The sequence below is a fragment of the Macaca nemestrina genome, chromosome 14 (genome assembly GCF_043159975.1).
Source record: "Macaca nemestrina isolate mMacNem1 chromosome 14, mMacNem.hap1, whole genome shotgun sequence".
NCBI classification, from domain to species: Eukaryota; Metazoa; Chordata; class Mammalia; order Primates; family Cercopithecidae; genus Macaca; species Macaca nemestrina.
In genome coordinates, this window is record NC_092138.1 from 112466975 (window position 1) to 112482586 (window position 15612).

A 15612-nucleotide genomic window follows, 5' to 3' on the forward strand; every position below is an offset into this window, starting at 1 on the left:
GAGAAAGGAAAGTGGTAAAAGTATTGTCTAGTCCTTTTTAAGTTGGTGACTGAGCTTGGTGAGGTGTGTTTTTTAAAGACTATTAGTCTGTTCTACCTTTCCTGAAGATTGAGGAAGGTAAAGGATATAAAAGTTTCACGGAATACTAAGAGCCTGAGAAACTGCTTGGGTGATTTCACTATTAAAGGCTGGTCTGTTTTCAGAGTGTATAGAGATAGGAAGGCCAAACTGAGGAATTAAGTCTGAAATGACCGCGGTGGCCTTCTCAGACCCTGTGGGAAAGGCCTCTACCCATCCAGTGAAAGTGTCTACCCAGACTAAGAGATATTTTAGTTTTCTGACTTCGGGCATGTGGGTAAAGTCAATTTGCCAGTCCTGGGCAGGGGCAAATCTCAGAGCTTGATGTGTAGGAAAGGGCGGGGTGGGGGGGGGGCTGAACAATCCCTGAGGGGTAGTAGAATAGCAGATGGAACACTGAGAAGTGATCTCCTTGAGGATAGATTTCTAGGATGGAAAGGAAATGAGAGGTTCTAATAGGCAGGCTGGTGGCTTGTAACCTACATGGAAGACGTTATGAGATGACGACAGGATAGAATGGGCCTGTGAGGCTGGAAGGAGATATTTTCCTTGGTCTAAGAACCATTTGCCTTGTGTGTGAAGACATTGATAGGTGGAAGTTTCAGCAGGGGAGTAGGTGGGAGTGGCCGATGTAAAGGAGGAAAACTGACGCGAGGGATAGAAGTTGGAACCCTAGCTGCTTTTTTAGCTAACTTATCAGCATAAGCATTGTCTTGAGCGATGGCTGGGGGAAGAAAATAGATTTTGGAAGTTATGAGAACTGTAGAGAGTTGAGCACAGTTTGTGATTTTAGGGCCTCTAAAGCAGTGGCAGCCGCTGCGCGCAGACATGAGGGCTAGGCTAAAACGATAAGGTCATTTGGACCGAAAGGCTACAGGACGCGGTCCTGGCTCTTGTGTAAGAATTCTTTTTTTTTTTTTTTTTTTTTTTTTGAGACGGAGTCTCGCGCTGTCACCCAGGCTGGAGTGCAGTGGCCGGATCTCAGCTCACTGCAAGCTCCGCCTCCCGGGTTCACGCCATTCTCCTGCCTCCGCCTCCCGAGTAGCTGGGACTACAGGCGTCCGCCACCTCGGCCAGCTAGTTTTTTGTATTTTTTAGTAGAGACGGGGTTTCACCGTGTTAACCAGGATGGTCTCGATCTCCTGACCTCGTGATCCGCCCGTCTCGGCCTCCCAAAGTGCTGGGATTACAGACTTGAGCCACCGCGCCCGGCCATCTTGTGTAAGAATTCTTTCTGCACTAACCATGCCTAGGAAGGAAAGGAGTTGTTGTTTTGTAGAAGGGATTGGGATTTGGGAGATTAGCCGGACACGATCAGCAGGGAGAGTAAGTGTGTATTTATGAGAATTATGCCGAGATAGGTAACAGATGAGGAAGAAATTGGGGCTTGACTGAAGTAATGAGGGCTGTCCGTGAGGCCTTGCAGCAGTACAGCCTAGGTAATTTGCTGAGCCTGATGGGTGTCAGGGTCAGTCTAAGTGAAAGCGAAGAGAGGCTGGGATGAAGGGTGTAAAGGAATAGTAACGAAAGAATGTTTGAGATCCAGAACAAAATACTGGGTTGTGGAGGGAGGTATTGAGGATAGGAGAGTATATGGGTTTGGCACTATGGGGTGGATAGGCAAGACAATTTGGTTGATAAGGTACAGATCTTGAACTAACCTGTAAGCCTTGTCTGGTTTTAGGACAGGTAAAATGGGGGAATTGCAAGGGGAGTTTACACACAAAGGAGGCTTTGAACGGGGGGAAAAGGCAGCAATGAGGTGTGGCTGTAGCCTAGGAATTGTCAGGGAAGCAGATAATTTAGTTAAAATGTCTTGGCCTAATAAGGGAACTGGGCAGGTGGGGATAACTAAAAAGGAGTGCATAAAAGAATGTTGTCCAAGTTGGCACCAGAGTTGGGGAGTTTTAAGAGGTTTAGAAGCCTGGCCGTCAATACCCACAACAGTTATGGAGACAAGGGAAACAGGCCCTTGAAAAGAAGGTAATGTGGAGTGGGTACCCTCCGTATTGATTAAGAAGGGGACGGACTTGCCCTCCACTGTAAGAGTTACCCAAAGTGTCTGTGATGGTCCAGGAGGCTTCCGAGGTGATGGGGCAGCGTCAATCTTCAGCCGCTAAGCTAAGAAGGTCTGGAAAGGAGTCAGTCAGAGAGCCTTGGGCCAGAGCTCCAGGGGCTCTGGGAGTGGCTGTCAGGCGAGTTGGACAGTCCGATTTCCAGTGGGGTCCCGCACAGATGGGACACAGCTTAGGAGGAATCCCGGGCTGCGGGCATTCCTTGGCCCAGTGGCCAGATTTCCGGCATTTGTAGCAAGCTCCTGGGGGAGGAGGTTCTGGAGGAACCCCTGGCAGCTGCGGTTCAGGCGTTTGGAGTTGTGTGCTGGAGATGTGGCTGGGGTTTGTCTCACAGTGGAGGCAAGGAATTGCAACTCAGAAATAAGTTGCTACTTGGCTGTCTTTATTATTGTGCACCTTGAAGGCGAGGCTCATTAAGTCCTGTTGTGGGGTTTGAGGGCCGGAATTTAATTTTTGGAGCTTTATTTAATGTCAGGAGCAGACTGGGTAATAAAATATATATTGAGAATAAGATGGCCTTGTGACCTTTTAGGGTCTAGGGCTGAAAAGTATCTCAGGGTTGCTGTTAAACAGGCCATGAACTGGGCTAAGTTTTTTTTTTTTTTTTTTTTTAAATATTTGATGAAAAAGAGCCTAAACGCTAACTGATTTAGGAGGGGTCGGATAAAGAAAAAGGAACATTAATCTTGACTATGCCTTTAGCTCTAGCCACTTTAAGAGGAAATTGCTGGACAGATGGGGGAGGGCTAGTCGCAGAACGAAACTGTAAGCCAGACCAGGTGTGAGGAGGGGAGGTGATAAAAGGATTATAGGGTGGGGGAGCAGAGGCTGAGGAAAAATTGGGACCTAGCTTGGCCTGGTGAGGAGGACAGAGGTCAGATGGGCCTGTAGAAAAGGATGATTTTTAGAAAGACTCAGCGAGGCTTGGGGTTGGGACTGAGGGGACAGGCGGGAGGGAAAAAAGGAAGATTTGGGACGAGTTGCATTGGGAACAGTGACTAGGGAGGGACCAATGTGTAAAAGAATGCCTGGACGTCAGGCACCTCAGACCGTTTGCCCATTTTACGACAAGAGTTATTTAGATCTTGTAGGTTGGAAAAATCGAAAGTGCCATTTTCTGGCTATTTGGAACTACTGTCGAGTTTGTGTTGGGGTTAAGCGGCATTGTAGAAGAAAATAAGGCATTTAGGTTTTAGATCAGGTGTGAGTTGAAAAGGTTTTAAGTTCTTGAGAACACAGGCTAAGGGAGAAGGAGGAATGGAGGGTGGAAGGTTGCCCATAGTGAAGGAGGCAAGCCCAGAGAAAAGTAAGAGTAGAGACACGGAGAGAAGGAGTTTGGGGGTTCCTGCCCTCCAGAAAAGCGGGAAAGGGATCGGGGCGCGGAACTAAGGGATTGGGGTGCAAAAATAAGAGGTCAGGGTGCAAAAATAAGAGGGGGCACAAAAATAAGAGGGGCACAAAAAATAAGAGGGGCACAAAAAGTAAGAGGTCGGGGTACTTGCCCCTCCCCCAGAAAAGCAAAGAAGGGGTAGAAACACAGAGAAGGGGTCAGGGTACTTGCCCCTCCCCCAGAAAAGCAAAGAAGAGGTAGAGAGAGGGAGGATAGGGGTTGGGGTGCTTGCCCCTCCCCCAGAAAAGCGGGACTTGCCGCTTTGGGTGAAGGACCAAGGCAGGCGTCCCCACAGCGTGGTCAGACACCCCTGAAACGTGGGTGAGTAATCAGAGAGGCGTCCCTGCAATGATTAAACACCACGGGAAGGCTGCCTTCCCCAATCCGTGACCAGCGCCGGCGTTTTGGGTCCACGGATAAAACGTGTCTCCTTTGTCTCTACCAGAAAATGAAAGGAATTGGAATTAAGAGAAGGGAGAGACTGAAGGGTGGTGCCAAGATTGAAAGGAGAAAGAGGTCGAGGGATAGTGAGAGAGGTTGGAGAAGAGAGTAAAAAAGGGGGCACTTACCTGATTTAAAATTGGTGAGATGTGCCTAGGGCTGGTTGGTCTGAGGACCAGAGGTCATAGGTGGATCTTTCTCACGGAGCAAAGAGCAGGAGGACAGGGGATTGATCTCCCAAGGGAGGTCCCCTGATCCGAGTCACGGCACCAAAATGTCATGCGCGTCCGTGTGAAGAGACCACCAAACAGGCTTTGTGTGAGCAACATGGCTGTTTATTTCACCTGGGTGCAGGTGGGCTGAGTCCGAAAAGAGAGTCAGCAAAGGGAGATAAGGGTGGGGCCGTTTTATAGGATTTGGGTAGGTAAAGGAAAATTACGGTCAAAGGGGGTTTGTTCTCTGGCAGGCAGGAGTGGGGGTCACAAGGTGCTCAGTTGGGGAGCCAGGAAAAGGAATTTCACAAGATAATATCATCGCTTAAGGCAAGGACCGGCCATTTTCACTTTTTTTTTTTTTGGGACGGAGTCTCGCTCTGTCACCCAGGCTGGAGTGCAGTGGTCGGATCTCGGCTCACTGCAAGCTCCGCCTCCCAGGTTTATGCCATTCTCCTGCCTCAGCCTCCCGAGTAGCTAGGACTACAGGTGCCCGCCACCTCGCCTGGCTAGTTTTTTTGTATTTTTTAGTAGAGATGGGGTTTCACCGTGTTAGCCAGGATGGTCTTGATCTTCTGACCTTGTGATCTGCCCGTCTAGGCCTCCCAAAGTGCTGGGATTACAGGCTTGAGCCACCGTGCCTGGCCCATTTTCACTTCTTTTGTGGTGGAATGTCATCAGTTAAGGATGTCATCAGTTAAGGCGAGGCAGGGCATTTGCACTTCTTTTGTGATTCTTCAGTTACTTCAGGCCATCTGGGCTTATACGTGCAAGTCACAGGGGATGCGATGGCTTGGCTTGGGCTCAGAGGCCTGACAGGAGTATTTTCTTTTCTTTTTTTTTTTTGAGACAGAGTCTCGCTCTGTCGCCCAGGCTGGAATACAGTGACATGATCCCTGCTCACTGCAACCTCCACCTCCCAGGTTCAAGCGAGTCTCCTGCCTCAGCCTTCTGACTAGCTGGAATTACCGGTGCATGCCACCAGGCCTGGCTAATTTTTGTATTTTTAGTAGAGACAAGGTTTTACCGCGTTGGTCAGGCTGGTCTCAAACACCTGACCTCGTGATCCGCCCCCCTTGGCCTCCCAAAGGGCGGATTACAGGCATGAGCCACCGCGCCCAGCCGGATGTATTTTCAGAACAACTCTAAAGCAGAATGCTGTTCAAGTCACCTAATTTCTGCCTCATATGGTGTCTCTTTATATGCATAAGCCTCACTGTTTCCATGGGTCCCTTGGAAATACTATCACGAAGGTGATTGGCTGATGGACTTCATCTTTTGGTATCATTATATACTTCTGGTGGCATGTTACCCTTGTTTAACAAGCCCAAGAGGCACTGCTTGCAGAGATTTTCACTAGACAGGATCGTCAGTGTCAGCTTATTAAATATAAACAAGTGGCATCAGAAATAAGATCTACCATTATCCTTTCCCATTTTTCTGATAACATGGAAATTTTGCCCAGTTTTCAGGCTATTGCCATTCTTGCCACCACCTAGCTTTACGATCACACCAGAAAGCACAGCATGACTGAGAATTCGAATAAACCTTCCAAAAATCTTCTCTCCGCAAGTGAACTGGATCTCTCTTGGGCCTCATACACCTCACAGATAACAAACCTTCATCCAGAAAAACGTTTAGCTCTTTGTTATGAATTTTTTGCGAGTCTTCCATTTAACTTCTTCAACAACTTCACGATGATCTTTGCAGATATGCTCATTCCCACAGAGGTTCCTTCGAGGAGGGAGTTTTGGGTTTTGTTATTTTTCCCCCACAGACCAAAAGCTACAGAAATGAGAGGCCATGGCCGGGCGCGGTGGCTCACGCCTGTAATCCCAGCACTTTGGGAGGCCGAGGCAGGCGGATCACCAGGTCAGGAGATCGAGACCATCCTGATTAACACGGTGAAACCCCGTCTCTACTAAAAATACAAAAAAATTATCCGGGCGTGGTGGTGGGCACCCGCAGTCCCAGCTACTCGGGAGGCTGAGGCAGGAGAATGGCGTGAACCCAGGAGGCGGAGCTTGCGGTGAGCCAAGAGTGAGACTGTCTCAAAAAAAAAAAAAAAAAAAAAAAAAAGAAATGAGAGGCCATGCACCAATTTTTGCTGGTCACAGTTCTGGATCCTTTTCCTTTGACCAAATGTCCTCAATTCCCCCACATGGCTCTGGAGATGGGTTTGTAAACCGAGAGACCCCGCTGTCAGCAATTAGCTTCCCTCCCCAACCACTGCCGCCAAGACGGAGTCTCACTTTGTCGCCCAGGCTGGAGTGCACTGGCGGAATCTCAGCTCACTGCAACCTCCGCCTCCCGGGGTCAAGCAATTCTCCCGCTTCAGCCTCCCAAGTAGGTGGGTTTACAGGCGTGCGCCACCACGCCCGGCTAATTTTTGTATTTTTAGTAGAGACGAGGCTTCACCATGTAGGCCAGGCTGGTCTCGAACTCCTGACCTCGTGATCCACCGGCCTAGGCCTCCCAAAGTGTTGGGTTACAGGCGTGAGCCAATGCGCCCGGCCTTTAGCACTTAGCTTTTTGATTTTTTTCTTCCCTTTGCTCATAAACATCTACAAGCCGATCACTGCTCTGCTGCGGAAGCGCCACCTGCCCCGACAGACTCAAGTTTGTGTACTGCCGCTGATGGGTGTGTCCATTTGCTTTCGGAGAAGTCTCCAGGTCTAGGTTCCGAATTCGGCTGCAAGCTGGGGACCTTACTGGGGGCCCTGTGCACAGACCACGGCGTCTGGCTTCCTCTCAATCTCCCCCACCAAGGCTCCCGTCAGCATCTTGGACGGTCTTTCCCGGGACAGAGGCCACCACCCCGCCAAGGCTGGCCTTCCGCCCTCGAGCCGGACTGTCGCTGTCTCGGATCGCCTCGCACTACCCGACACATGGAGCGCGGGTGCGCGCGGCAGGACCCTGCGGGAGTCAACTGCTAGCGTCTCAGCCTAGCTGACGTGAAAGTTAGTCAAAACCCATGGCGCTATTTCGGCCAGTCGGAGCTGGCCAATGGATGAGAGGCAGCTACTTCATGCAATCACGTCCGTCCGATGGCCCGCAGGTCGCCCAATCGCAAAACGATGCAGCCAAAGTCGCTTCCGGAAGACGCAGGGAAGGCGGGGAATAGGGAAGGGGTGTGGCCACAGGCCCCGCCTTCCGCTCTGGGCAGCCGCGGTTCTGGGCGTGCGTGAGGGAGGGTGGGTGCTGAAGGTGGAGGCGGCACCCACGCCAGGTGAGCAGACGTTTTTTTGGGTGGCTCTTTTACGATCGCTCGGCTACAAAGAAAAGGTAAATGTTTGAGATAATGGATATTTCAGTCACCTTGATTCGTTCTTTACACATTTGTATGCATGCATCAAAATAACATGTACCCCCTCAAATAAGTACTATTATCAATTTAAAAAATACCTAAGAAAACCACTCGTCCACACTGTGAGTTAGTGTGGTTAAAACTAAACACACTGTGGCTGGGTGCGGTGGCTCACGCCTGTAATCCCAGCACTTTGGGAGGCGAGGTGGGTGGATCACCTTCCGAGGTTAGTAGTTCGAGACCAACCTGACCAAGATGGGGAAACCTCACCTCTGCTAAAAATGCAAAATTCAAAATTAGCTGGGTGTGGTGGTGGCGCCTGTAATCCCAGCTACTCGGGAGGCTGAGGCAGGAGAATCACTTGAACCTGGGAGGTGGAGATTGCAGTGAACCAAGATCACGCCATTACACTCCAGCCTGGGCGACAGAGCGAGCCTCTGTCTCAAAACAAAAACAAAAGCAAAAAACGAAAAAAAAAACCACTAAACACACTTCACTGATTCACGTATCCAAGAGTTGCAGGTGATGCCTTCTGTTTATATTTATCTGTATTCTAAAAAAAGAAAAAAGTCAGAACGATATTAAATTTTGCTAACATGTATTACACAGATTGAACCCACTAGGCGTCAGTCTGTATAATGCATATTGTAAAGGTTAACCTCGCTCCTTTTTTTTTTTTTTTTTTTTTTGAGACAGAGTCTCACTTCATCCCTCAGGCTGGAGTGCAGTGGCGTGATCTCAGCTCACTGCAACCTCTGCCTCCCGGGTTCAAGTGATTCTCCTGCCTCAGCCTCATGAGTAGCTGGGATTAGAGGCATGTGCCACCATGTCCAGCTAATTTTTGTATTTTTAGTTGAGACGGGGTTTTCTCCATGTTGGCCAGGCTGGTCTCGAACTCCTGACTTCAGGTGATCTGCCCACCTTGGCCTTCCAAAGTGCTGGAATTACAGGCGTGAGCCACCATGCCCAGCCGATTTTTTTTTTTAGATTACAGATAAATGTAAATTGAAGGATCATATTTCCCGCACACATCCCAGTGGACCAGCTTGCACCTTCCCCAGGGTACCACTGCCTCTCTTAGGAGACTCTGCCCCACAACACTTCAGTTTATTGTTTGTGGAGAGGCAGAAGCTGAGCAATTAATGTATAGGTAGACGGGAGACAGACTACCCAGGTTTGAGTCCTGTACCTTCCATATACATGCTGAGTGACCTCAAGTCACATAACTTCTCTGTGCAATTTCCTCATCTTCAAAATAAGGTCATTGGCCGGGCGCTGTGGCTCACGCCTGTAATCCCAGCACTTTGGGAGGCCGAGGCAGGTGGATCACAGGTCAGGAGTTTGAGACCAGCCAGACCAACATGGTGAAACCCTGTCTCTACTAAAAATACAAAAATTAGCCGGGCATGGTGGCATGCACCTGTAATCCCAGCTACTCGGGAGGCTGAGGCAGGAAAATTGCTTGAATCCCGGAGGCGAAGGTTGCAGTGAGTTGAGATTGCGCCATTGTACTCTAGCCTGGGCAACAGAGCAAAACTCTGTCTCAAAAAAAAAAAAAAAAAAAAAAAAAAGCATTAACAATAGCTGTCTGGCAGGGTTTTTGTGAGGATTGAATGAGTTATTATGAAGGTGCTTAATGTGTAATCCATAATCTGCACTTAATAAATGATGCTGTTGAGGGAATGGGTGTTGTCTCAGAGCAGGTAGGAGCGCCCCATGTTATCTGTCCTTATTTCATTGTCTGCCACAGGCTTTGAGGTCGGAAGGAACTTGTCCACGTCGGTTCTCTAAGCATGCACCTTTTACCTTATAAAATTTACCTAAACTTTCTGAGACTCAGTCTCCTCCTCTGTAAATGAGAACTGATGTTAAGGATGAAATTAGGCTGGGCATGGTGGCTCACGTCTGTAATCCCAGCACTTTGGGAGGCTGAGGCAGGCGGATCACCCGAGGTGTTCAAGACCAGCCTGAGGTCAGGAGTTCAAGACCAGCCTGGCCAATGTGGTGAAACCCCTTCTCTACCAAAAATACAGAAATTAGCCGTGCATGGTGGCGAGTACCTGTCATCCCAGCTACTCGGGAGGCTGAGACAGGAGAATCACTTGAACCCGGGAGGCGGAGGCTGCGGTGAGCTGAGATCGCACCACTGCACTCCAGGCTGAGCAACAGAGTGAGACTCTGTCTCAAAAAAAAAAAAAAAAAAAAAAAAAAAAGAGGCTGGGCATGGTAGCTCACATCTGTAATCCCAGCACTTTGGAAGGCTGAGGCAGGCGGATCATCATCTGAGGTCAGGAATTCAAGACCAGCCTGACCAACATGGTGAAACCCCGTCTCTACTAAAAATACAAAAAAATCAGCCAGGTGTGGTGGCACGCACCTGTAATCCCAGCTAATCGGGAGGCTGAGGCAGGAGAATTGCTTGAACCCGAGAGATGGAGGTTGCAGTGAGCGGAGATCGCGCCAATGCACTCCAGCCTGGGTGACAGAGCGAGAGTCCGTCTCCAAAAAAAAAAGAAGAGGGCTGGTACCACGATGGCAGTTTGGAGGTAGACACCCACAGGGAAGGGTTCTTAAAGGAGGATGTCCAAGATGAGTCCTGAGGGTTGAGTAGGATTCACTTGTGCCAAGGAGGCTGTGTGGGAATGGGAAGAGTTTCTTCCAGGCAGAAGAGGGTACCAAGGCCTGGAGCTGGGGGAAAGCCGAGTGTCTAGAAAGGGAGGAGGTGAGAAATGACGTCTGGAGAGGCAAGTAGAAGGCGGATTGTATTCCAAAATGCCAAGGAGCTCTGCTGGAGGCACTAATGAAGACCTGGCACAACTGGTAGCTGGTATTTCACTAGTTAATTTCTCCTCTGAAAAGAATGGGAGAGAGCACAGGAGCGTTCAGCTCACCCTCCCAGGGCTGGGATGGACGCTGAGCACCTGGGAAAAGCTGCCGCTCACAGCCCTTGGGGAACTTTTGCAGGTGGGGACCTGACCTGTGGGGACATAGTACAAGGAAGCCCAATTATCTCATTATTATTGGTGCATTTTAGATTCCACACCTCGCCCCCAATGGCATGTCATTCCCCCTCCGGCTATGGTCTTCCTCTGGGAGGCTGGAGACCTGTGGCATAGGAGCACCCCCTGCCTTTGTGAGAATGGGCCTGCCAGGATTTTTTTTTTTTTTTTTGAGACAGAGTTTCACTCTTGTCGTCCAGGCTGGAATGCAATGGTGCAATCTCCACTCACTGCAACCTCTGCCTCGCGGGTTCAAGCAATTCTCCTGCTTCCGCCTCCCGAGTAGTTGGGATTGTAGGTGCCGACCACCATGCCTGGCTAATTTTTGTATTTTTAGTAGGGACGAACTATCACCATGTTGACCAGGCTGGTCTCTAACTCCTGACCTCAAGTGATCCGCCCACTTTGGCCTCCCAAAGTGTTGGGATTACAGGCGTGAGCCACTGCCCCTGCCTAAATAAAAAAGAATTTCAGTAGAGATAGGCTCTCACGTGCTCGCTTCGGCAGCATATATACTAAAATTGGACATAGGCTCTCACTATGTTGCCCAGGCTGGTCTTGAACTCTTTCCTTCAAGGGATCCTTCACCTTGGCCTCCCAAAGTGCTAGGATTACAGGCGTGAGCCGCTGAGCCCAGCTTTGAATATTTTTAGTGGTGTGTGGTAAAATACACATACAATTTACCGTTTTAACCACTTTGATGTGTCCACTTCAGTGACATTTAATACATTCACAGTGTTGTGCAGGCATTACCTCTCCCTAGTTGCAGATTGTTTTATCATCCCAAAAGGAAACTCGATATGAATTAAGCAGTCGCTCCCCATCCCTGCTTCTCAGTCTCTGGCAATCAGTGATTTGCTTTTTGTCTCTGTGAATTTGCCTATTCTGGGCATTTTGGGTGGTTTAGTTTTTTTGTTTTTTTTTTTTTTTTTTTTTTTTTTTTTTTGAGACGGAGTCTCGCTCTGTCGCCCAGGCTGGAGTGCAGTGGCCGGATCTTGGCTCACTGCAAGCTCCGCCTCCCGGGTTCACACCATTCTCCTGCCTCAGCCTCCCAAGTAGCTGGGACTACAGGCGCCCGCCACCTTGCCCGGCTAGTTTTTTTGTATTTTTTTAGTAGAGACGGGGTTTCACCATGTTAGCCAGGATGGTCTCCATCTCCTGACTTCGTGATCCGCCCGTCTTGGCCTCCCAAAGTGCTGGGATTACAGGCTTGAGCCACCGCGCCCGGCCTGTTTTTGTTTTTTTAATTGAGATAGAGTCTTACTCTGTCGCCTAGGCTGAAGTACAGTGGTGTGATTTTTGGCCCACTGCAAATTCTGCCTCCCATGTTCAAGTGATTCTCCTGTGTCAACCTCCTGAGTAGCTGGGACTACGGGTGCCCCTCACCACACCCGGCTAATTTTTGTATTTTTAGTAGAGACAAGGTGTCACCATATTGGCCAGGCTGGTCTTGAACTCCTGACCTCAAGTGATCTGGCCACCTCGGCCTTCCAATGTGCTGGGATTACAGGCTCAAGCCACCGTGCCTGACCTCTTTTTAAAAATTATTTTTGCAACCTAATACAGGATGGACATTTCGTACAAAGGGAATCTTGCAATACATAGCCTTTTGTGTTTGACTTCTTTCCCTTAGCATAACGTCTTTGAGCTTCATCCGTGTGGTACCATGTGTCAGCACTTCTTTCCTTGTGTCTATCCATTCATCAGCTGATGGAATTTGGGGTTGTTTCTGCCTTTGGCTATTGTGAATAATGCTGATGTGAACATTCGTGTATACTTTTTTGTTTGAACATCTGTTTTCAATGTGTTGGGATATATATCCAGGAGTAGAATTTCTGGGTCATACAAGAATTCTGCGTTTAATTCTGAGAAACCACTAAACTCTTTTCCACAGCAGCTGCACCATTTTACATTTCTACCAACAATGTATGAATGTTCCAGTATCTCCGTATCTTTGTCAACACTTGTTATTTTCCATTTTTTTGGATGATGGCCATGCTAGTGGGTATGAAGTTGTATCTCATAGTGGTTTTGATTTGCATTTCCCTGCTGGCTGGTGATGTTGAGCATCTTTTCACGTGCTTACTGGCCATGTGTATATCTTCTTTGAAGAAATACCTATTCAAGTCCTTGGCCCATTTTTTTTTCCATTGGGTCGTTTGCCTTTTCGTTTTTGAGTTGTAAGAGTTTTATATATATATATATACATACACACACATGCGCGCGCATATATACACACATATATACACATATACAGATATACACATATATACACATATACATATATACACATATATATGTATATACACACATATATACCTATATACACATATATACACACACATACATATATATGTGTGTGTGTGTGTGTATATATATATATATTTTTTTTTTTTTTTGAGACGGAGTCTCGCTCTGTCACCCAGGCTGCAGTGCAGTGGCCGGATCTCAGCTCACTGCAAGCTCCGCCTCCCGGGTTCACGCCATTCTCCTGCCTCAGCCTCCCGAGTAGCTGGGACTACAGGCGCCCGCCACCTCGCCCGGCTAGTTTTTTGTATTTTTTAGTAGAGACGGGGTTTCACCGTGTTAACCAGGATGGTCTCAATCTCCTGACGTCATGATCCACCCGTCTCGGCCTCCCAAAGTGCTGGGATTACAGGCTTGAGCCACCACGCCCGGCCTGGTTTATATTATTATTATTATTTGAGATGGAATCTCACTCTGTTGCCCAGGCTGGAGTGCAGTGGTATGATCTCGGCTTACTGCAACCTCTGCCTCCTGGGTTTGAGCAATTCTCCTGCCTCAGCCTCCCAAGCAGCTGGGACTACAGGCGTGCGCCACCATGCCCAGCTAATTTTGTATTTTTAGTAGAGACGGGGTTTCACCATATTGGCCAGGCTGGTCTCAGAACTCCTGACCTTGTGATCCACCCGCCTCTCAAAGCGCTGGGATTACAGGCATGAGCCACCGCTCCTGGTCGAGTTATTTATATATTCTAAGTCAGGTGTGGTGGTGCTTAGACTATATAGATGGTGCTCCAAGTAGTCTCAGCTACTAGGGAGGCTGAGGTGGGAGGACTGCTTGAGCCCAGGAGTTGGAGGCTGCAGTGAGCTATGATCCCACCACAGCACTCCAGCCTGGGTGACAAAGTGAGATTTTCTCTAAAACATAAATAAAAATCTTAATAAAAGAGTTCTTAGGCTGGGCACAGTGGCTCACACCTGTAATCTTAGCACTTTGGGAGGCTGAGGTGGGCAGATCACCTAAGTTCAGGATTTCGAGACCAGCCTGGGCAACATGGTGAAACCTTATCGCTACTAAAAATACAAAAACTTAGCTGGGTGTGGTGGTGCACACCTGTAATCCCAGCTACTTGGGAGGCTGAGGCAGGAGAATCCCTTGAACCTGGGAGACGGAGGTTGCAGTGAGCTGAGATTGTGCCTTTGTACTCCAGCCTGCAAAACAGAGCAAAAACTCCATCTCAAAAAAGAAAAAAAAAAAAAAAAAAAAAAAGGCCGGGCGCGGTGGCTCACGCCTGTAATCCCAGCACCTTGGAGGCTGAGGTGGGCGAATTACGAGGTCAGGAGTTCGAGACAAGCCTGGCCAACATGGTGAAATCCCATCTCTACTAAAAATACAAAAAATTAGCTGGGCGTTGTGGTAGGCGCCTGTCATCCTGGCTACTCTGGAGGCTGAGGCAGGAGAATCGCTTGAACCCAGGAGGCAGAAGTTACAGTGAGCCAAGATCGCCCTACTGCACTCCAGCCCGGGTGACAGTGTGAGATTCTGTCTCAAAAAAAAAAAAAAAAAGTTATTTGTATATTCTGAGAACTAGACCCTTCTCAGACATATGGTGTACATATATTTTCTCCCTCTCTGTGGGTCCTTGTCTCACTTTTTTGACATCAGGTTAGATTTTGAGATCTATTTCTCCAGGGCCTACACTTCCGAGATACCGGCCTACACTATCTAGGGCAAGACTCGATTACTAAATTCTGCTACCAATGACCCTTCTTCATCCTACCCTTATCCTACCACCTCTACCTCACATGTCAGCTTCACTAGTTGCTGTGTCTTCCTGGGTCTCCATGTTGAGGAATATTCTGAAGCGGTTGAGCAGGAAGAGGACTGTGGTTTGGGAATGCCGCCATGGGCACAGAAGGGGAGCAGGTGGGATGGCTTCCTGATACTTGGCCATTCCTGTTCTTTATTTGGGAGGCTCCTTCGAGAGCTGCCTCTTTTTTCTTTTCCTTTCCTTCCCCAAACTCAACCCTTCAATAGTTCTTCATTGCTTATACTCAGCCAGAGTTTCCAAGTTTTAGTTCTTTTTTTTTTTTTTTTTTTTTTTTTTTGAGACGGAGTCTTGCTCTGTCGCCCAGGCTGGAGTGCAATGGCGCGATCTTGGCTCACTGCAACCTCCGCCTCCCGGGTTCACGCCATTCTCCTGCCTCAGCCTCCCGAGTAGCTGGGACTACAGGCGCTCAGCACCACGCCTGGCCAATTTTGTGTATTTTTAGTAGAGACAGGGTTTTACCATGTTAGCCAGGATGGTCTCAATCTCCTGACCTTGTGATCTGCCTGCCTCAGCCTCCCAAAGTGCTGGGATTACAGGCGTGAGCCACCGCGCCCGGCCAGTTCTTTTTTTATATTTGTTATTTTTATTATTTTTTTGGGGGGACAGTTTCGCTCTGTCGCCCAGGCTGGAGTGCAGTTGCATGATCTCGGCTCACTGCAACCTCTGCTTCCCAGGTTCAAGCGATTCTTGTGCCTCAGCCTCCTGTGTCACTGCGACTACAGGCACGTGCCATCACGCCTGGCTAATTTTTGTACTTTTAGTAGAGACCGGGTTTCACCATGTGGGCCAGGCTGGTCTTGAACTCCTGGCCTCAAGTGATCTCCCTGCCTTGGCCTCCCAGAGTTTCCAATTTATTTATTTATTTAGTTTTGGAAACGGAGTCTTGGTCTGTCCCTCAGGCTGGAGTGCAGTGGTGCCATCTCGGCTCACTGCATCCTCTGCCTCCTTGGTTCAAGCAATTCTCCTGCCCAAGTAGCTGGGATTACAGGCATCCACCACTACGCCTGGCTAATTTTTGTATTTTCAGTAGAGACG

General features: G+C 48.7%; 1 protein-coding gene across 4 annotated transcripts in view; it reads left to right on the plus strand.

The window, feature by feature from the left end:
* Nucleotides 1-2046: 2046 nt before the first annotated feature.
* LOC105464051 (proline rich coiled-coil 2B) overlaps nucleotides 2047-15612 on the plus strand; it is a 133393-nt gene continuing 119827 nt past the window's right edge. Inside the window, exon 1 of one of the 4 annotated variants that reach the window (XM_071078463.1) lies at nucleotides 2047-2061. The gene's annotated coding sequence lies outside the window, so the exon portion shown is untranslated. Of the gene's footprint in view, nucleotides 2062-7344; nucleotides 7482-15612 lie in introns of those variants that run through there. The other 3 variants (XM_071078469.1, XM_011711674.3, XM_071078460.1) reach the window with 3 other exon arrangements.